A 23,376-nucleotide genomic window follows, 5' to 3' on the forward strand; every position below is an offset into this window, starting at 1 on the left:
CCATGTTGCTGAGAAACCATGTTGAAAGAAATTATGTTGCTGAGAAAGCCAACTTCGACCTCAGCAACATGAAATGGATGAAGGATTAGGGCAAATCCAACCCCAAATAGGGAAACAAGTTGTCCAGGAACACCTGGCCGCTCTAAACGAATTCAAGTCGCCAGGGCCAGATCAGCTACATCCAAGAGTATTGAAGGAACTAGTGGAAGTATTTCAGAACCACTGGCAATTATCTTTGAGAGTTCTTGGAGAACGGGAGAAGTCCCAGCAGATTGGAGGAGGGCGAATGTGGTCCCTATCTTCAAGAAGGGAAAAAAGAACGACCCAAACAATTACCGTCCGGTCAGCCTCACATCGATACCAGGCAAGATTCTGGAAAAGATCATTAAGGAAGTGGTCTGCGAACATTTAGAAACAAATGCGGTCATTGCTAATAGCCAACACGGATTTACCAAAAACAAGTCATGCCAGACTAATCTGATCTCTTTTTTCGATAGAGTTACGAGTTGGGTCGATATAGGAAACACTGTGGATGTAGCGTACCTGGATTTCAGTAAGGCCTTCGACAAAGTCCCCCACGACCTTCTGGCAAACAAACTAGTAAAATGTGGGCTAGACAAAACTACGGTTAGGTAGATCTGTAATTGGCTAAGCGAACGAACCCAAAGAGTGCTCACCAATGTGTCATCTTCATCTTGGAAAGAAGTCACAAATGGAGTGCCGCAGGGTTCCGTCCTGGGCCCGGTTCTGTTCAACATCTTTATTAACGACTTAGACGAAGGGTTAGAAGGCACGATCATCAAGTTTGCAGATGACACCAAACTGGGAGGGATAGCTAACACTCCAGAAGACAGGAGCAGAATTCAAAACGATCTTGACAGACTAGAGAGATGGGCCGAAACTAACAAAATGAAGTTCAACAGGGACAAATGCAAGATACTTCACTTTGGCAGAAAAAAAATGGAATGCAAAGATACAGAATGGGGGACTCCTGGCTCGACAGCAGTACGTGTGAAAAATATCTTGGAGTCCTCGTGGACAACAAGTTAAATATGAGCCAACAATGTGATGCGGCAGCTAAAAAAGCCAACGGGATTCTGGCCTGCATAAATAGGGGTATAGCGTCTAGATCCAGGGAAGTCATGCTCTCCCTCTACTCTGCCTTGGTCAGACCACACCTGGAATACTGTGTCCAATTCTGGGCATCGTAATTGAAGGGAGATGTTGACAAGCTGGAAAGCGTCCAGAGGAGGGCAACTAAAATGATCAAGGGTCTGGAGAACAAGCCCTAGGAGGAGCGGCTTAAAGAGCTGGGTATGTTTAGCCCACAGAAGAGAAGGCTGAGAGGAAACATGATAGCCATGTACAAATATGTGAGGGGAAGTCATAGGGAGAAGGGAGCAAGTCATAGGGAGCAAGAATTATCCTGAACAAGGATAGTCCTTTGGGTCTTTAATGTGATAACAAAGTATTTATTGATGAACAAATAATAAATCTTCAAGGAGTCAAATAACACTTCAAAGTTTCCTTAATAAACTGTTGGCCCTTTCAGTCTTGTCCCCAGGGGACAGGCAATTGGCTTTTGATAACTGTGCTTTCTCTATAAGAAGGAAACCCTCTTATAACCTCTCCCAGGCTGTCTATTATATGGGCCTAGCTGATGTGGGACCCACTACCGATTCCAAATGCTTCTGGGTATTGAGTGGACCTACCAACCAAGGCTTGCCGATGTTTCAGCTGGGGTTCCATGGATCTGTGATGCTGTTCTCTCTTTGAGTCTTTAGAAACTTAGGGCTGTTTCCCTCAGGAGCTGTGAGGCTGAGAGGCTGTAAGCTCTCAGCCAGAGCTTTTGGGACTTTTCCCCTGGAATTTCTGTTTCTGTTTCCTCAGATGTTCTATATCCCCGGATGTTCTTGAGATGCAAAGCTTTTCTACGGGATGAGCTGGTCTACGTCCTATAGCTTAGCTTCCTAAGTGAGACTGACTTAAAAATGGCTCCTTGCCTTCCAGAGCCCTGAACGAGGGGCGGAACCAAACTTAATGATGATGGACAGGCGGCCTGTCCTATGATTGCAAACATTAGCAGCAAGAAAATGAGGTTGGAGCTTCTGGTACAGCCGTACCAGCACAGTAGAGTGTTCGATGTCCATTTGGAGGTTTTATCTGAATGCTTGATGGACAACATAATGAGCTTTCATGATTGATAAAGGATTCAGTAGACCATAAAACGCTCCAAATAGTGGCATGGAGACCTTGCTTGCTCTACTCTTATGTTCTCTCTGAGATATCTATGAGGTCTAGGACAGTGCTTCTTAATATCTAGTGTTTGAATTCACTGAGTACTATTTTTTTTCCTGTGTCCCAGCAGTTAATAACTCACAGATCAGCCCTGGTACCCAAACCAAACATTTTAGTAGCACTGCTCTACATGATGTTTCCTGTTAATTAGTTTTCCACACGCTAGATTGGTGAGCTTTGTTTGGAACAAAACATCTTCTTAATCTGTTAATAATAATTGAAGTCTTGTCTTAAACTACTGGCATTGTCAAATATTGTCTCCCGTTGAACCTGGTGAGAGTTTGATAAATCCAGTTTCACATTAAAACAGTGTTTCTCAACCTGGGGCTCGGGACCCCTGGGAGGGGGTCGCGAGGGTGGTTCAGAGGGGTCACCAAAGACCAGTACAGTAGAGTCTCACTTATCCAACATTCACTTATCCAACATTCTGGATTATCCAACGTAGTCGGCCTTTTAATAGTCAATGTTTTTGTAGTCAATGTTTTCAATAAATTGTGATGTTTTGGTACTAAATTCGTAAATACAGTAATTACTACATAGCATTACTGTGTATTGAAATACTTTTTCTGTCAAATTTGTTGTTAAACATGATGTTTTGGTGCTTAATTTGTAAAATCATAACCTAATTTGATGTTTAATAGGCTTTTCTTTATCCCTCCTTATTATCCAACATATTCACTTATCCAACGTTCTGCCGGCCCGTTTATGTTGGATAAGTGAGACTCTACTGTATTTTCTGTTGGTCATGGGGATTCTGTGTGGGAAGTTTGACCCAATTCGATCATTGGTGGGGTTCAAGGGGCTCTTTCATTGTAGGTGAACTATATATCCCAGCAACTACAATTCCCAAATGTCAAGGTCTGCCTTCCCCAAACTCTACCAGTGTTCAAATTTGGACATATTGAGTATTTGTGCCAAGTTTAGTCCAGATCCATCATTGTTTGAGTAGGTGAACTACAACTCTCAAAAGGTCAATGCAGACCAAACCCTTCCAGTATCTCCTGTTAGTCATGGGAGTTCTGTGTGCCAAGTTTGGTTCAATTCCGTCGTTGGAGGAGTTCCGAATGTTCTTTAATTGTAGGTGAACTATAAATCCCAGCAACTACAACTCTCAAATGTCAAAGTCTTTTTTCCCCCAAATTTCACCAGTATTCAAATTTAGGTGTATTGGGTATTTGTGCCAAATTTAGTCCAGTGAATAAAAATACATTCTGCATACCACATATCTATATTACTATTCACAACAGTAGCAAAATGACAGTTATGAAGTAGCAACTAAAATAATGTTATGGTTGGGGGGTCACCACAACAGGATGAACTGTATTAAGAGGTCGCGACAATAGGAAGGTTGAGAACCACTGCATTAAAAGAAAGGGAAAGGGACGTTCTTGAGCATAAAGGAGTTGTAGATGCACTTCCCTTAGATTTTACTCTGATGATGAAATGGACAATCATTGAAGAAATTATTTTATTACATTTCATAAGTGAACATTACAGAGCCTTTTACTACAACATTTATTTCGGACAATGCCAAAGCCTTTGACATTTTCTGTAACATTGCATTTCTCTCCCTGCAGAGTGCATCCTTTTGTTTGATAGGGTTTTCTTCCTTCTGTAGTGGATGAGTAAAATATAAACTATTAAAATGTAACAAACCTTTATTAAATTTGCCAATTCAAATTGCACTATGTGACATGATTTTACTTCCTGGGTTATTCCTTAATTGGTTCTATCATAAAAACATGAAAAAAATTATTAAACTGCAATGGGAGGGACATCCTGCAGCCCATTTTGCTATAGATTTTCAATGAGTATCTCAGGGTGTCTCAACCAATTCAACATAGTTTGTGGCAGCCACAGAAATGAAGTATAACAACAGCTTTCAAAGTAAGTACCACACAATTAAACAGGCCGGGCTGTGGTGCAGGCTGTTGAGCAGCTGCAATAAATCACTCTGACCATGAGGTCATGAGTTCGAGGCCAGCCCGTGGCGGGGTGAGCACCCGTCAATTAAAAATAAAAAATAGCCCCTGCTCGTTGCTGACCTAGCAACCCGAAAGATAGTTGCATCTATCAAGTAGGAAATAAGGTACCACTTATAAAAAAAGTGGGGAGGCAAGGTTAACTAATTTACGACCTGGAATGAGGAAGTGCTGTCAGAATGGATGATGAAGCAGCTGCTCCCCCCTATGGCCAGAATCGAACATCCCCTCAGGAGAAGGTTAAATTGCCTCTGTGTCTGTCTGTCTCGGTCTCTGTTCGATGTGTTTATGGGCATTGAATGTTTGCCCTATGTGTGTATAATGTGATCCGCCCTCAGTCCCCTTTGGGGTGAGAAGGGCGGAATATAAATACTGCAAATAAATAAATAAATAAATAATACTTTCAAACTGGGAATAATTTGTTTTCAAATTTTGTAACATAGTATTATCACCGGGAGCCTCTGGTGGTGCAGCGGATTAAACTACTGAGCTGCTGAACTTGCTGGCCGAAAGATCAGTGGTTCGAATTTGGAGAGCAGAGTGAGCTCCCGCTGTTAGCCCCAGCTTCTGCCAACCTAGCAGTTCAAAAACATGTAAATGTGAGTAGATCAGTAGGTACCGCTCCAGCGGGAAGGTAACGGCACTCCATACAGTCATGCCGGCCACATGACCTTAGAGGTGTCTATGGACAATGCCAGCTTAGAAATGGAGATGAGCACCAATCCCCAGAGTCGGACATGACTAGACTTAATGTCAGGTGAAAACCTTTACCTTTACCTTAGTGTTATCAGAGTTCCTCTCCATATTTTATTCCCACATTTCATCTAGAGAACAATTTGCAAAATATTCCAAACAAATGAAAAGAGATGGCATGTATAGGTTCAACGGCACTTACTTTTGGGGAATCAGGAATCCAGACATAGTCATGTTTAGACTTATGAGCTCATACGACAGTTTTAGCCCAGGTCACCCACATAGCTGGCTGGTTCCCATTGCATGAAGCCGTACCGGCTCTGTGGTTGAAGGAAGGTTGAGTTGGCACATTCTGCTGGTAGGGCAACATGGGAGAGCTCTTGTGTTGCCATTAATTCGGGGGGGGGGGAGCCGTGCGAACCCCATGCGATTGCCCTCCCATGGATCTGAGCGATGTGGGGCGTGGGGCACTGGATTTCCCACGCCCCTTTCCAAAGCAGAGCGCTGCCATGGCTGGCCGTTTCATTAGGTGGTTAGAATGCATTTACACTTTAGAATTAATGCAGTTTGACATCACTTTAACTGCCATGGCTCAAGTCAGAGTTTGGTGAACTCCGAGGCTCTTTAGCAGAGAAGAAAAAAACATATAATAATAATAATGATAATAATAATAATAAATTTTATTTATACCCTGCCACCATCTCCCCAACGGGGACTCGGGGCGGCTTACATGGGGCCATGCCCAGAACAATACAATATCACAGAATATAAATAAAACAACAAATCATAACACATTAAACAATACAATAAAAGATAATATACACTACATTAAGCAAAATCAAAAGAACAATAAAACCAAGGGCGGGCCACATGAACACTACGTTAAAAACTCGAGGTGAGAAAGGGATTAGGAATAAACCACAGAAAACAGGGTCATAAAGTAGTGGTGCAATCTGGAGGACAGATATTGGTGGAGAGTAACAGAAGGGATGTATGCAGTAATTACTCTCCAAAATCACAACTGCTATGATTCTATAGAAGTAATAAACAAAAACATTGTAATTTTTAATGTCTAATAATGGTAATTAAAATGTCTGTGATCACTAAAACATACTTATTTTATTTATTTACAGTATTTATATTCCGCCCGTCTCACCCTGATGGGGACTCAGGGCGGATCACATTAAGTACATATAGAGCAAACATTCAATGCCCATAAACACATCGAACCGAGACAGAGACAACAGGCAGACATAGGCAGAAGCAATTTAACCTTCTCCTGAGGGGATGTTCGATTCTGGCCACAGGGGGAAGCAGTTGCTTCATCATCCACTCTGATGGCACTTCCTCGCTTCCTCATTCCAACGTTGTAAATTAGTTAAATTTGCCTCCCCACTTTTTATAAGTGGTACCTTATTTCCTACTTGATAGATGCAACTATCTTTCGGGTTGCTAGGTCAGCAACGAGCAGGGGCTATATTTTATTTTTAATTGACGGGTGCTCACCCCACCACGGGCTGGCCTCGAATTCATGACCTCGTGGTCAGAGTGATTTATTGCAGCAGTTGTTTACCAGCCTGCGCCACAGCCCGGCCCCAGCAACCACAATATTCAGAATCTTTTGTTGTAATGTTTTAAAAAACATAGACGGAAATCTAATGCTAAGATAAGCATTTAAAAGACAGAGAAAAATATTAGGGAAAATATTTTAAAAGTCATTAGTACTTCTCCTGATTTTGGTCGTTCGGCATTGTTGTCCAGGTAGAGCATAGCAATAGTCTGCTCCTTTGATGCAGCCATGAAGAAAGTAGTGTTCTGAGCAGACACGGCATTTTAGAGCTTCAACAGTGGCTTCAAGTTCATGAGTGAGAGAAGGAAGCAAACCTCAGTGAAAGCACAGTTTGGGAACAGCCTGTCATTACAATTATATTGTAACCCATTATGAACTGGTGAGAAAGGATGGGCCAATTCCATATCCCTTGCTCTAATTATAAAGGCAATAGCTAATGATAACTAATCAGCAGATCCTGGCCAGATTTCTTTTGCGTTTCATAAAATTCATAAAAAGGTGCCAGAAGCGTATGTGTGTGTGTGAAAGAGCCTGTTTATTCCAACATTCAGTTTATACAATGGCCAGTCTGTTATTGTTGGAGAACAGGATTCATATCCCTATTTAAATACCCTGTTTCCCTGAAAACAAGACATCCCCAGAAAATAAGACCTAGTAGAGGTTTTGCTGAATTGCTAAATATAAGACCTCCCCTGAAAGTAAGACCTAGTAAAGGTCTTTTGTTTGGAAGCATGCAGCATCGGTAAATATACATACCATAGATCGTTGTACATGGAAATAAAGGTAGTAACAAGAAATAATAATAATAATAATAATAATAATAATAATAATAATAATAACATTGCATGGAAAGTTCCTTGACAAAATCGAAGGACAAGCTGATAAGCTGATAAGGAGAAGACCTGGCTCTGGCTCACAAATGGGACCCTGAAGAAGGAGACAGAAGGCCTGATCCTTGCAGCCCAGGAGCAAGCCATCAGAACAAACGCAATTAAGGCAAAGATCGAAAAATCAGCTGATGACCCAAAATGCAGACTGTGCAAGGAAGCTGACAAAACCATGGATCATATCCTCAGCTGCTGTAAGAAAATTGCACAGACAGACTACAAACAGAGGCACAACTATGTGGCACAAATGATCCATTGGAACTTATGCCTCAAGTACCACCTCCCAGCAGCAAAGAACTGGTGGGATCACAAACCTGCAAACGTATTGGAAAATGAGCACGCAAAGATACTGTGGTACTTCCGAATCCAGACTGACAAAGTTCTGAAACACAACACACCAGACATCACAGTTGTGGAAAAGAAAAAGGTTTGGATCATTGATGTCGCCATCCCAGGTGACAGTCGCATTGACGAAAAACAAGAGGAAAAACTCAGCCGCTATCAGGACCTCAAGATTGAACTTCAAAGACTCTGGCAGAAATCAGTGCAGGTGGTCCCGGTGGTGATGGGCACACTGGGTGCCATGCCAAAAGATCTCAGCCGGCATTTGGAAACAATAGACATTGACAAAATTACGATCTGCCAGCTGCAAAAGGCCACCCTGCTGGGATCTGTGCGCATGATCCGAAAATACATCACACAGTCCTAGACACTTGGGAAGTGTTCGGCTTGTGATTTTTTGATACGAAATCCAGCATGTCTATTCTTGTATCCCACCTCCATCTCCCAGAAGGGACTCAGGGCAGCTTACACAGGGATAAGCCCAACAACAACATAAATTCACATACAAACAGAAATTTAAAACAGTAATTTTAAAACAGTATAGCAATAAAATATAATATAGAAATTCTTGAAAGGATTCACAGCTTGGTTATGCTGTTTTGTGATGACAACTACTATACAGTAGATAATAAATTTTCATTTTTAAAAATTCAACCATAAATGTGAATTTGTCTTTGTGGAAAAATAAGACATCCCTTGAAAATAAGACCTAGGGCACCTTTGGGAGCAAAAATTAATATAAGACACTGTCTTATTTTCGGGGAAACAGGGTATGGAATCCCACTCTGGCAAAGTCGGACAAAAAAAGACAAACCCGCTCTGAACAAATCTTGCCAAAAAATTCATTACAGGTAAGAAATAATATGAAATCTAACAACACAACCTTCTTACAAACCTTTCTTTTCAAAACTATTTTATGTTACTCACACAGGGAACAGCAGACCAAAGCCATGAAGCTGGAAAGCAGAATCATATTCATTCTTTCTCTTCTCTTTTTAATCAACCGCTAATTTAAGAAGAACAAGGATCTCAGAAGACAAAACAAAATACCTATGATCTAGGCAATAGAGACAGTGTTGGAAAGAAACTGTGATATCTTGCCCAGCTGAAATGTTGTGGATTGATTCAAATGTCACTTTCCAGTCAGAGCCTGGAAGAATATTTTCTACCCAAGAGGGAACTATAATACAGGTTGGTAACACAGTGATGAAGCAGAGATTAAGGAAAGGCAGAGTTTAAACTCAACCACCAGATAAGTATGTAAAGAGAGGGGGAGGATACACAGCTATGCCAGCTCACACATTATTGGTTCTATCATATTTTCTTCCTTTGCCCTTGCTTTGTTTTCCTTCCTTCCTTCATTTGAGTTTTATATATGGAAAAAGATAAAGGCAAAAAATGAAATACGTTTTTAAAAATTCATGTAAGTCTTCATTTAAAGAACAGTATAATTATTTAATCAATACCACTGCTATTACAATAGATCTCTGCACTAATTAATTCAATAGAGAGTAGGGTTACATGTAAAAAAAAGTCCCTGTTTTATTATTGCATTTCCAACATTCTTTTTTCTGGTTTTTGTAAAATTTAGATATTTTACATTTTTACATGTATGGTGGGAATGTAAAGAGGTCAAAGGTTTCTGGAAAATGATACATAATTATGCAAAAGGAATCTTAGATAAGAATTTCGATTTTAAACCTGAATATTATTTGTTAAATATGACCGACTTTCACTTAGAAAGAAATGAAGATATGTTATTCTTTCACATAAGAGCAGCTGCTCGAGCTTTAATAGCTCAAAGATGGCGTTCGAAAGATATCCCATCGGAAGACACATGGATCACCAAATTAAGGGAATACATGGACATGGATACTATGACCTTTTTACTGCAAGATGATACCAAAAAACAAAGGACGGACTGGTCACCAGTACAAAACATTTTTACAAGGGAAACATCAGATTAATTTTGAATAGTTGGTCAGAGCAAAGATAGACATGCATTGGACCGAGAATGTGCGGGGATATGGGCAGAGAAAATTTATAGCATAATGTAAATGAATTACTGCCCTTGTGGAATCAATCGGAAGTTATTGGTGTGCTTTCTGGGTTTTTTTTTGGCTTTCCCCCCCTTTTTTCCCCCTTTTTTTTGCTGTCTGCTGGCTGTGTGTAGTAATTATTTTTATTTTTATTTTTTCTTCTTTTTCCTTTCTTTTGTCTTTCCCCTTCTCACAATTTTTGTAATGTAATTCCCTATATTTCTGGAAAATCAATAAAAAACAATTCAATCGAAAAGAAAAAAAAGAGAGAGAGAGGGTTGTGCTTTGGGCTAAACCTTGACCCGTTTCATGTCCCGGCTTTCAGTGGGGGGAGCCTCCCAAAATCGGGAGGGCAGATATCTTTTTTCACTCCGAGGTGCCGAAAGATCTGTTTTCTATTGACCCATTATGGGGGGGGGGGGGCTTCCCCAGGCTCCCCTTCCAGTCATTTTAGGCATTTAAGCTGTTTTATTCTAGAGGAGAGATGCTTGTCTGCAGGCAGGCAAATGCTTTAAGGAGGCTTCTTATATGTTTCTATTCTAGAGGAGGCGCTCGACTGCAGGCAGGCGTCTGCGCTGGGACTGCATGCCACATAACTCTCTCTCAAGACAAGAAGGCAAGTCTGAAAGAATGAATGAAATGTGTAGGCTCAGGCAAAAGCAAACTGCTGAATCCTCATCATGCTTGTGGTTCTTGTACTTACATCAATATATATATATATATATATATATATATATATATATATATATATGTGTGTGTGTGTGTGTGTGTGTGTGTGTGTGTGTGTGTGTGTGTGATGGCATCAGGGCAGCGGACAAAACAACAAAACTACAGGCCCCCCAACCTCGAAATTTGACAACACAACCCATCATCCACGGCTCTAGGTTGATACAACAAAAAGAAAAGAAAAATAAAGTCCTAATTAGAGGGAGATAAATAATTGTTTTTATCCAATTGCTACCAGTTAGAAGGCTAAGCTCTGCCCACTTGGTCTCCTAGCAACCGACTCAGCCCATGGGACAGGCAGAGTTAGGCTTCACTTAGGCCTCTTCCACAGATTATCTAATTTGCACTGGATTATATGGCAGTGTAGACTCTACTTCCCTCCAACAGACAAAAAAAAACAATCAGAAATATTGTATATTCACAAGCTTTACAAAATAATATCCCCTGAAGGTATACGGGAAGGTAACGCCGCTCCATGCAGTCATGACCTTGGAGGAGTCTATGGACAACGCCGGCTCTTCGGCTTAGAAATGGAGATGAGCACCAACCCCCAGAGTCAGACACGACTGGACTTAACGTCAGGGGAAAACCTTTACCATTGACCTTAACTACCACCAATTCCTCAATACTTTATTTCCCATACCACTAGACTTCGCCACAGCAACGCGTGGCCGGGCACAGCTATATATGAATTTTCACATGCTCTAAAATAAAACTACAAACTGACTTGGAAACTCCGTATATAGTCATACAGTAGAGTCTCACTTATCCAAGCCTCGCTTATCCAAGCCTCTGGATTATCCAAGCCATTTTTGTAGTCAATGTTTTCAATATATGGTTATGATGCATTGGTAATGCCTCCTGATACCCTAACACCACTCTTGTAGGTTAACAGTTTAGAGTTACATGCTGTTATCCCAACAACAATACTATTGCATGATACAATTTCTTCTGTGGTTTGCTTATAATTTTCAATTACAGTAGAGTCTCACTTATCCAACACTCGCTTATCCAATATTCTGGATTATCCAACGCATTTTTGTAGTCAATGTTTCAATACATCGTTTTGGTGCTAAATTCGTAAATACAGTAATTATAACATAACATTACTGCATACTGAACTACTTTTTCTGTCAAATTTGTTGTATAACATGATGTTGTGGAGCTTAATTTGTAAAATCATAACTTAATTTGATGTTTCATAGGCTTTCCCTTAATCCCTCCTTATTATCCAAGATATTCGCTTATCCAAGCTTCTGCCAGCCCGTTTAGCTTGGATAAGTGAGTCTGTACTGTATATTTATGGGAGAATATATGTAGCACTGACATGCAGAGGATTTTGAGAGACTCAATTATTTTCTCTTAGAATACTGGCCTTATTGCAGCACCTCAAACCAATGCTGCATCAGCTACAAGTTGGCCTGGAAAAGAACCGAACAGGACTAAAACTATCAGAAGCGGAATTTAATTTGCCTTCTTTTGTTTTTCTTTTGTGTTTTTTGTTGTTGTTTTTTGTTGTTGTTTTTTGTTGTTGTTTTTTGCTGGAGAGGCACAAACAAAGCTTTGTAATTGCAAAAAGTAGTTTGTTCCCAGGGGATGGTCCAGGTGGATTTAAACCCTACAAGCTTTGGAAGCACATCATGTTCTCTTTGCACCTGTCCTTATGTTTGATTACAATCTTATCGGACATGCACAATCAGACAAGTGGACATAATTTGCCTCACTGAGTGCTCTGTACTAAAAGGGTTAGATATATGCCCTACTCTCTGTCCAGGTAGTTGGAGGTCATCTACTTCAGATGTTGTGATGTGGATGTCACAAATTATACTTCCAATGATTGCAGTGTCACTTTAGAGTTCCTATGCAGTGCTAAAATCTGGAACCTGGGTAAAATCTCCTGGTTCTCCAAAGACATAACTAGGGTTGCCAAATCGGTTCATGACATTCAGAGCCATGATGCTGTTGCAAGTATCAATCACAGTTGCTCAGAGTAAGTTAAAACACCAATTATAACAAAGTAGAACAAAAAAATGCACAGTTTTCAAGTCCCTTTATGGGAGACTAGCTGTGCCTGGCCATGTGTTGCTGTGGTGTATGGGAATTCTTTGTTAGGTAGGTGGAATAACAATGAATAGCTTTGTAGCCTGAAAGCCTGGCCATTTTTTTATATGAATCCTTGTTTGGTGAGGTGGAATAGAAAGGAATAGGCTTGCTGCTTGGAAGGTTAGGTAGTTGCCTTTTAGGGGAATGTTTTTTGGGGGTGGTAGAATTGTAATGAATAGCCTCGGTGGTTCAAAGCCTGGGTGCTTGCTACCTAGGGGAAATCTTTGGTTGGTCAGCTTCAGAATAGTATCACTGTTTCAAAGCCTAGTCGCCTTTTATGAAGGTTAATCTTTTATTGGTGTGGTTGAATTGCACTGAATATCCTTGCAGCTCCAATGTCTGACTGTATTTATTATTTTGTATTTTATATATATATTACAAAATATAGAAAGCATGGCAATAAGAATAAGAATAGTAGAAGTTCCCTCCCATGGTAGCCCCCTCCTGAAGAAACCCCTCCTGTAATTCGTCGTCCTGTTTTTCATTGTTTCCCATCCTTGTGTTCTATTGTCGGATCGTTCCTTGCCTTTGTTTATATTTTGTTGGGAAGGGGGTGGGAGTGTGACCCCCCCTTCCCTTCCCTCCTCCCACTTGGGAAGCCCATTCCCTTTCCCTCTTCCTCCCCTTCATCCTCCTTTTCCTCTTCTTCCTTCACCCCTATGGGGCGGCCGAAGGGGGAGCAGTAATTCTTCCAAAGGAAGAGAGAGAGCAGGAGGAGGAGGAGACCCTTGCTTACCTTTTTCTTTTCCTTTTCTGGCCCTGGAAGGGAAGGCCGGAAAGCCCATGGATGGGCTTGGGCCTGGGAGTTGGAAAGCCGTGGAGGGGGCGGGACCAGGAGGTCCAGCGGTGGAGGGACGATAGGGAGGCCCATGGGTGCAGGAAGGTGTGGGCCCCGAGGTCCCGTAGGAGACTGGGTGCAGCCTGAATGGCCAAAGGAAGGGGCCGGGGCCTGCCGGGAAAAGGCCAGGAGGCATCTGGTAAGAGTTCGCAGAGAAGGAGGGGGGATCTGAGAGAGGGAGCGAGCTGATCCTGGGCAGCCATGCTGTCCCGAAAAATACTTTGAGTTCCGCTGTGATGACTCATGGGCCTTGTAGTCCTGTTCCTAGTACTATTGTGGCAGACGAAGAGGAAAACATGGGGTTTTCGCCGATTCAGCAAGAGCCGGAGTCTCTTCACCTGCAGGATGTTGATGTTTGCCCTCAAGAATTCAGCCAAACAGGCCTTGGGCAGAACTCCCCTCCGTTTCCCAGGAGGGAAAATTATTCTAAAGACAGGGGAGTCAGGGAGGCTAATCGGAGAAGCCTGAGAATCGCTGCCAAACAAATGGCTGATTAGGTCTGCTTCCCTTGGGAAATTCTAAGGAGTCATGCATCTGGACAGAGTTGGGTTTCGCTTCTCGTTCTCTAGGGAAAGAGTTCTGTTGGCGGGAAAACGAGACCCAATATAGGTGTTTGGCGCGAGGGATTCTTTGCGGAGTCAATTGATCAGCTTGAGGAGAGAGATCGTGTGTGGACTTCGTAATCCCAGTTCCTTGCTTCCCGGATCAAGCTTCAAGCCTTGCCCTGTCTCACGGTTTTACCACGGACTCTGTTCATGCTTCATGTTCGTCTTGCCTCCAGTCACGGATCTAGTTAAGAATCAAGTTTATTTCCAGCCTTGTTGTCAAGCTTCATTGGACTCTAAGACTCTGTTATTTCCCCACACTATTGCTTGGCAAAGTGTGTGTTTCGGTCAAGTGGATTAAAACTTTGAACTCTAATATCTTATATTGGACAATACATTTCTGGACTATATTTGACCTCATCTGAAAGGTCTGCTTCTGAACTATATTCTTCACTTGTTTTTATTGATTTTATATATTTCTTTAATAAAAATATTAGATAGAGACTGGCCTCTGTGTAAGGTTATTGGTGCTCTGCAGCCAGGGTCCTGACATCCGCGCGCATGCGTACATTGCCTTTTGTGGGTTTTGTCCTTTTTTTGGTGTTGTGATTGTGTTTTTTGTGTGATTGTGTTATATCTTACTGGAGGCAGGGATGATGGATTGTGTTGCCAATTTTAGAGTTTGGGGGGTGTTGGGTTTTGTTGTTTTGTGAGTTGCCGTGATGCCAAAAGCCTTTTATATATATAGATGGGGTGGGATATAAAAAGTATTATTATTATTATTTGATACACATCAAGATTAGTACACAGCAAACAAGATCACTGTGCTGGCTATTGTATTGGATCACACATTGGACACTTCCCAAGTGTCTAGGGCTATGTGATGTATCAGCAAATAACACGGATCTGAGTAGGATGGTCTTTTGCAGCTGACAGATGATAATTTTGTCAGCACTGATTGTTTTTAAGTATGCCACACCAAGCAGCCCAGTGCCCACCCCCACTATTTCACTTTCTTCTTTTCTAATTTTTTTAAAATACAGCAGCAAGCAACTTCTTTCAAAGTTTTTGCAGCAGCAACAGCAAACAAGCATTTAAAAGGTGTGTGAAGCCAACAAAGCATTTGTTGAACTCCTTCCTTTCTCTATGCCCAAGTGGCACCTTTGCCAGCAGCCAGCCAAATTATAAAAGTATTGTGATTCTATTTCTTCTTTGGATTATTACAATAATTATGAATAGTAGTAATTATTTCTGGAAATGGAGTAAGTGAAGAACAAGGCAGATAGTTAGTGATACAGAGAGAGAATAGAGAGAAATGTCATTTTCTAAGGTGATGGCCCTCTGACAAAATTTTTCACCAAATAAGCCGAACAGATACTTTTAAAAATATAATGCAGCAGGAAGAATACCCACAGAGAAAAAAAAAGAATTAGTCAAAGGAATGAAATTATAGCAGTAGGGGTACTAAAGTTAGTATTTTTAGAGGGTTTCCTTTTTGTTTGCTATTATCTATATATATAATAAAAGTCAGTGTTTGTATGTATGTGGGTATGTATGTATGCGGCGGAGTAAGTGGCAGCTTTCTGATTGGCCACCACTTACACGGACAACTACGACTGCCACGAATGACGGATCTGGACCAAACTTGACACACTTAATCCCCATGATGCACTTCCTGGTGCCATTTGCGGGATGATGGACCATGGGTGATGGCATTTGTAGTACTTTCAATTGCTACAACTCCCACAGGCCACTGCGACGCCCACCAGTGACAGAACTGGACCAAACTTGGCACACAGAATTCCCATGAACCTCTTTCCATCCTGGGGCAGATAGGGGGACGATGGACCAAGTAGCTTCACTTATTTCTTGCTCTGGGTGTTGTAGTTCACCCTTATACAGACAGCACTGAACCCAGCCGACGTCGGATCTAGACCAAACTTGGCACACTACCTCATCATGCCCAACTGGGCATACAGGCAGGGTTTCGGGGTGATTGACCTTTGGCTCTGGGAGTTGTAGTTCACCCTTATACAGACAGCACTGAACCCAGCCAACTTCACATCCTGACCAAACTTGGCACACAAATTTCTCAAAATACCCGGGCACTGCCGCATCCCCAAGCTAGTTAATAATATATTATTATCTTTAGAAAGGATTTTGAGAATGAGTAAGGAGAAGAAGGGAGGAGATAAAGAAGAGTTACTCTCAAGGCAAAGAGATGCTTTATTCCCAACTCAAGCTCCTTGTGCCGACAGTGACACATACTCTGCCTCCATTCCCAACTTTCAGTCCCTTTAAATAAAAAGTATTAAATTAAAAGGAGAAATCAAAAAGATGCCAGCAGCCAGTCAAACCAAGCCAAAAATAAAAATAAATCAAGCTCAGAAGAGCAGAGGTAGCAGGGACAGTGGCAGGCGAGGCGAGAGGCAGGCAAGTAGCAGCAGCACTAGAAGCACAACGCAAATGAGAAGCAATGGAGGTGGTCACTCCATTAAATAGATTCAGCAATATGTGACTCATGTGACAGCGTTCTCCGATTGGCCCAACAAGCAGAGCTCTGAGGGAAACAGCACTCGGCAATTTTCTGCGGGCCATGTGAGGACTGCTACATGGCATGAAAAGCAGTCGAGGAGCCAGGACCAGATCTTGCTGGCTTTCATGTTGAGTTTATTTTTGTCATGGAAGGGGGCTTCATGGATCGTTCTCTCAAAGGTAACGGAAGGAATGAAAGAACGGATGAAACGGGAGAAACGGATTTCATGCACAACTCTAATGTAAATAAGCATTCATTCATAAATACATTGGTTGTGCTCTGTCCAGGCTCACAATAATTTAAATGGTGTTTCCAAATGTTCTCCCATCTCAGGTATAGCCCTAGCTTCAGCAGTTGGATGCTGTCATGTGTCTTTATTCATTGTCGCAACTAGAGTGAGAATGTGTGCATGACTAGATTCCCTGGTTTAACTGTCTGGAATAAATGATCAAGAACATGATTGAGATTCCTTGTTACCATTTGATACTGTAATCTGGTGACATTTTATGCTGTAAAACCTATCAAAACCTAGATCAAAATGACATCAGCAGATTGTATTGCTTAAAAGAAAGAGACCAGATTAGCTGAGAATAGTTTTTTTTAATTGCAATAGTCAAGATCGTCACAGCACACAGTCATTGTGGTGATGCCTTCAAATCCTTGGGTGTATGGACACTCCTCCCCCGGAAGAGTGCAGCCTTTTCTGACGTAAAGCATTCCTTTTTCTATAGTGAGTAGAAAGTAAAATCAAATGCCATGTGAAGAAATTATTAGGAGTTTTTATCCTCCCCCATTAAGGACCCCTCCTCAAAAAAAGCTCTTGCACATATAGAAACATTTGGATTCAGTTACTTAAAATTGAATGCATGTACATGCTGTTTTCAGAAGATATACCTGACTTGACGAAGACTTTTTTGCAACTTTGTCCAGGTAGAGTTGAACATTTAGCGGCTCCTTTAATGCAGTAAAAAGCAAAGATGCGGTGCTGGCAGACATTGCACATGAGACCCTTGACTGATAGAAAAAGGAGAAACCAATTTTCAGTGAGTAAAAAGTAAATCTATGCATGCAAAATTGTGCTTCCAATGGAATCAAGTAGCAAGGAATGAATACTCAACAAACAAGAATGAAGGAAGCTATTTTTTTCCATATGAGCTGCAAATACACACACACACACACACATATATATAATATTCATAACTCAATTTGAAAAAATGGCAGGCATCCATAGAGGTAGTGAGGTATATAGATGTGGGTGAAACATCAGGAGATAATACTTCTGGAACATGGCCAGACAGCCTGGAAAACACACAACAACCCTGTGATTCCGGCCATGAAAGCTTTTGACAACATATTCAATGGGTATTAACTAATAGAATTGAATAAATTGGCAACATATAGGTAAATCCAGTATATTCAACAGAGGTGCTTGTGTTGGCAGTAACCAATGCGATACAGGATATGTTTCAGCTTTGAAAGTTGCTTCTTGTACCCATTTAGACACTTACCTATTGTGAAGGAGATCCACAACCATAATCCAACAGTCACAAGTTTGTTCATGCTGTTTGATCACTGACCGTCAAGGCACAATGCTATGTCTAGGAGCAGATCAGAAACAGCGTAGGAGAAAACAAGCATTAATATAGAATAATCCACTTTTAATAATCCACTTTTTGAGAGTAAGCAAAACAGTAGTTATGTTTCCAGTTTCTACAGAGCATTTGGCTATTTAATTGGCAGCTGCAGTTATGCAGTAGGCATGTCCGATCGATGAAAAAAATGTTTCAATTCTCGTTTCTAAAGTAGAGGGTGCTGGCGCTTCGATATAGAAAGTATTTCCAATTTTTTCAACCAAATATTTCGGATGTTTCCGAAAATTCGTAATGATTCTAAATGTTTCTAAAATGGCGGATGCGCATGCGCAATCGTAAAAAAAAAAAAGGAACCCGGGGGGGGGACTTTTACAGGGCTCTCCCACCTCATTTCTTGAACTATTCTCATCAAATTTGCAATGCCCTTGCAAGTTGTGCAAAGATACTTTGAAAACTAGAAATTCCCTTGCTATATTTGTAAGCAAGAAGGACACTGGAAATCAATGGTGTCTCTGGCTACATAATCCCACAAGCCTCAACACAATGCCTTCAATTAGAAATGGACCAGTGACCACCACGCCAAGCAATGCCCTGGCAAGGAGTGCAAAGATACTTTGAAAACTAGAAATTCCCTTGCTAAGAGAAAGAACCAGCAACAAAACCCTAACCCTTTCTCCAAACCCCTCTGTGGGAACAGCCAGACTGGGCCCCTTCACCCTCTCTCTCCCTCAAGAGGCTTGCTTGCCTTCCGTTTGCAGACCACCACCCTCTCCGCACAAAGCCCAGCCCAGAATGGCTCGCCTGGGCTACATAATGGGCTTTTATGGCAATCTTCCACGTTGATGCAGAGGACCCTAGCCCCCACCTTTGCGTCCATCGTGGAAGCTTCTGATTGGCCGGGAAGTGGTACCCATATTAGGCTGCACTAAGCTCCCATTCAAGGTAGGTTGCAGAAACAAATTTTAAAAAATATATATTTAAAAATATATATATTTTTTAAAAAATTGGGGAAAAAATTAACGAATCATTAAGAGACAATTAGAGAATGGGCCAACAATGGTTCGAATTACATTGCTAGTAGCGCTGTGAGACAATGTCTCGGAATGCGTACCAAAAAGCGAGAACAATCCGAAATAAATCCGATATACGATTCAAAGCGATTTTTTGGACATGTCTATTATGCAGTAATAGTCACAGAGTGGCAGTAACAAGTGTAAACCATATTTGTAGCAGTACTCCAGTTTATCTGGCTAGTTTCAGTAAATAGGTGCAGGGTGGCATTATGTGATGCCACATATTGGCATAAGTAAACTCCATTATTACAAATGTAAATTTTAGTCACTATAAGTTGGTTTTCCCTTGTCCTCTACCATATGCAAAGATGCCCTACTGAAGAGTTGTTAAAGTTTCCCTCATTCATTTCTGGATGGAACGAGAGATCACAGAATTGCCTGGCTGTTTTTTCCGTTTTCATTGTCAAATAATAAATTGTCATGTCAACTGTTGAGACTCCAGAGGATACTGAAATCCCACAGATGGTGCAATCATTTCATAGACTTTCATAGCTAGACACTTCTGTAGTCTCTCCTACTTTTCTCCATGTGTGAATGGCCATGAGAAGGGGCTTTATAGGGCTAGAGCAGTGGTTCCTAACCCGTGGTCCCCAAGAACTAAAATATGGTTTGCGGCCTCACTGTTACTGCACCATTGCAACGATTGGTCTTGCAAAACCTGCTTATAGTGGCAAAGCAATGGGGATGTCAAGAGGGGAGAGGCTGACTACCCTCGAAAAGCGCAACAACAAGCCTCCTGACTGCTGTTTCTCCTCCTTCCTCCTGAGCGGAGCTGTTCCATGTGGCGTCTGGAAGCGGGGGCGCCTTGGTGTCTTTATTTTTAGGCCTGTTCCTGGGGTTATTTGGGGTGCTGATTCAGAAAATTGCATTGGATAGACTACATCAGCTGTAGGTTATTAAATAAAGTTTTCTGTGGGCAAGCAGATGTCGACTACTGGATGGCACATGTTCTGTACCAGAAATTAGAGCTGATGTGGTCTATCCAATGCAATTTTCTGAATCAGCACCCCAAATAATCATACTGAATCTAAAGTTGACCAAAAACTAATTCGTAACCCTTTTGAAACTAATGTTAGAGAGTGGTCCCTGGTCAAAGTGATTCCTGTGCCAGCCCTTAATTTACATTCCTGAATCCCAGCTGGGTGAGAACGACCATTTCAGGGCAAGCAGTTGCTGGAAATGATTCTGGTTGTTTGTTTCCCACTACAGAAGAGCCTGCAAAAGCCCTGTATACACCTGGAAAGAGCAATAAATTACCAATACACACTGCAGCCCACAAACAAGCATTACAGGTAAGTCTGATCCCTTGATTCTAGTGGCAGCAAGATAGCTATGAGCTGCAAGATTACATTTTCCCGACAAATGTTATTCTTTCTCAGAATGAATCTTAAAAGAAAGAACAGAATATGCTATTAGAATAATATCCAAGCTATCTCTTGGATCAGAGATTCATGCTCACCAATAATATCTTAACATCCAGTAGTGGGTACCGTAAGTGGAACATGTAGCGGCAATAGTGAGATTCAGCACTTTCTGTGGTTAAAGAATAATGTCCTCTTCCAAGATGCCACCTCTGATAACGTAATATGAACACACCTCTACATCTGCAGCAGTAGGTTGTATAATAGAGGTTGTTAAGACACATAGTTCTATCAAAGCCCTATTAGATGTTCTTAGCAGTAGTAGCAGATGGGTAATTTGTAAAAGAACACCTGAGGGAGGAACAAATCTGCCTTGATATATTTAAGTCTGTTGATGTATAGTCTACTGAATTAGTTATTTGTTTGTTAATCATCTTATTTCCATCCTACACTTGGAATTCAAAGGTTGATATAAATGTGGGACACCGTTGTAGCATCACACATCCAGGCAGAAGGCAGACAAGACAACATGGTCAAATTTCTCTTTGTTGGCTTCTGGCTGCTCTTCTATATTGTTGATCTGGGTGAGTCTCTGAAGGGAAACTGTTTCAAAACCTGGGACAGGTGTATCCATTTTGGCGAGAAGTCAATATGTAGTATTTGAAGATACAGTTCTCTTTTTCACTAAGGTGTGCTTGTCTTGTGTTGAAGAACGAAAAACTCAAGTTGGGGCCGGGCTGTGGCGCAGCTGGCTAGTAACCAGCTGCTATAAATCACTACTGACCAAGAGGTCATGAGTTCGAAGCCCTGGTTGGGTTACGCCTCCGACCATTAATAGCCCCGGCTTGCTGTTGACCTATGCAGCCCCGAAAGACAGTTGCACCTGTCAATTAGGGAAATTTAGGCACGCTTTATGCGGGAGGCTAATTTACAACACCATAAAAAACTGCCAGCAAAACACGAGGAAAGGAATGCGAAAGTACAGCCACTACTGGACGGTGAAGCAACAGCTCCCCCTGTGGCCAGAATCGTGAAGCTGGAAAAATGTTAAAAATGCCTCTGAGTCTGTCTAATGTATGTTGTTGGTCTGTTGGCATTGAATGTTTGCCATATATGTGTTCATTGTAATCCGCCCTGAGTCCCCTTCAGGGTGAGAAGGTGTCAAGACCCAGGCTACGGAGCAGCAATAACCATGCACAGAGGCCAGAATCTATTTAATATCTTTATTAAAGGAATATATAAAGTCAATAAAAACAAGTGAAGAATGAAGTTCAGAAGTAGACCTTTCAGGAAAGGTCAAATATAGACCAGAAAAGCAATGTCCAATATGTGATATTAGAGTCCAAAGTTATAATCCAATAACCGAAACACATACTTTGCCAAGCAAAGTGTGGGGAAATGACAAGGTCCTTTAGTCCAATGGAGCTTGACAACAAGGCTGGAAAACAAACTAGATTCTTGGCAAACAAGACTTGATACGAGGTGACAAGAAGCAAGAAGCAAGAACAAGGTCCGTGGCGAGGTCCGAAGAACAAGGCAGGCTTGGAACTAGAACAAGGTCCTGGAAACAAGGAACTGGAGTTGCGTAGTCCACACACGATCTTACTCCCGAAGCTGACGAATTGACTCCGCAAGGATCCCCTTGCGGAAAACAGCTATATAGGATCTTGTTTTCCCGCCAAGGAACACTTTCCCTGGGGAACAAGAAGTGAAACCCAAGCTGTGTCCAGATGCATGACTCCTTAAGATTTCCCAAGGGAAACAGGCTTAATCAGCTAATTGTCTGGCAGCGATTCTGGCGCTTCGGCGATTCGCCTCCCTAGCGCCTCTATCTCGATTATAATTATCCCGGCGAGAGAACGGGGGAGAATTCTGCCCAAGGCTTGTTTGGCTGACTTCTTGAGGGCAAACATCCTGCAGGTGCAGGGGCTCCGATTCTGGCTGAATCGGTGGGAAACCAAAGTTTTCCTCTTCGTCTGCCACCATAGTACTAGGAACGGGACTACATGGCCCATGAGACATCACAGAAGGGCGGAATATAAATACTGTAAATAAATAAATAAATAAATAAATAAACAGAGAAACTGCGTCGAATCTTGCAAAGGTCAGCTCTGTCTATTACTGCCTAGCACTCTCCTTTGCCTCATGTCTCTGTGCCAAAGGGAGGGGGGGGGTATCTGCTTTCCTTTTTAAAGTACATTTATTCCCTTGTACCTTAATTTTTGACACTGCTGTTTAACAATTCCCACATCAAGAGAGAAAAGTGTGCAAATTCACAGTTGTGTTTTGTAGATTTTTCATCCATTTTATACAGTAATGCCAGCTACATGCATATATTCACAGATATCATATCTAAGGAGAGACTGGAAAATCTAATTTAGAATGATGGCTCTCCCAGGAATCCCCCAGGCAGGAAGCAGCCAGGCTTTGAAGCTGCAAGACTATTCAATGCTAATCAAGGTGACCAATTGCAACATTCACACTTGCCTCCAACAGACAAGAGTTCTTTCTCCCACCCTGGACATTATTCCACAGATATATAAACCCCACTTGCCTAGTTTCCAACAGACCTCACAACCTCTGAGGATGGCTGCCATAGATGTGGGCGAAATGTCAGGAGAGAAAACTTCTGGAACATGGCCATACAGCCTGGAAAACTCACAGCAGCCCGATGGCTCCATGAATCCTTATGGAAGTGCTAATTCATAACTAAGCTGGTGTGTTGCAGTGCTTTAATCCATGTTTTTATTAGTTCTTGTCATTTGTTTTTATTGGCTAATGTTTAAATTTT

General features: G+C 41.7%; 2 long non-coding RNA genes across 3 annotated transcripts; both read right to left on the reverse strand.

The window, feature by feature from the left end:
- Positions 1–3,752: 3,752 nt before the first annotated feature.
- On the reverse strand, positions 3,753–9,983 carry LOC134293520 (uncharacterized). The gene is made up of 3 exons (XR_010000459.1): positions 8,700–9,983; positions 6,699–6,824; positions 3,753–3,910 (listed from the first exon to the last, which is right to left on the reverse strand). It is a non-coding gene; the product is annotated as an uncharacterized LOC134293520 (long non-coding RNA).
- Positions 9,984–17,033: 7,050 nt separating this feature from the next.
- On the reverse strand, positions 17,034–20,767 carry LOC134293496 (uncharacterized). Of its 2 annotated transcripts, XR_010000439.1 has the most exons (4): positions 20,684–20,767; positions 18,068–18,157; positions 17,454–17,573; positions 17,034–17,284 (listed from the first exon to the last, which is right to left on the reverse strand). It is a non-coding gene; the product is annotated as an uncharacterized LOC134293496 (long non-coding RNA). The 2 variants fall into 2 exon arrangements; XR_010000438.1 differs by lacking the exon at positions 20,684–20,767 and having other exon boundaries at positions 17,037–17,284; positions 18,068–18,921.
- Positions 20,768–23,376: the final 2,609 nt, after the last annotated feature.

The sequence above is a fragment of the Anolis carolinensis genome, unplaced genomic scaffold (genome assembly GCF_035594765.1).
Source record: "Anolis carolinensis isolate JA03-04 unplaced genomic scaffold, rAnoCar3.1.pri scaffold_8, whole genome shotgun sequence".
Lineage (NCBI taxonomy): Eukaryota > Metazoa > Chordata > Lepidosauria > Squamata > Dactyloidae > Anolis > Anolis carolinensis.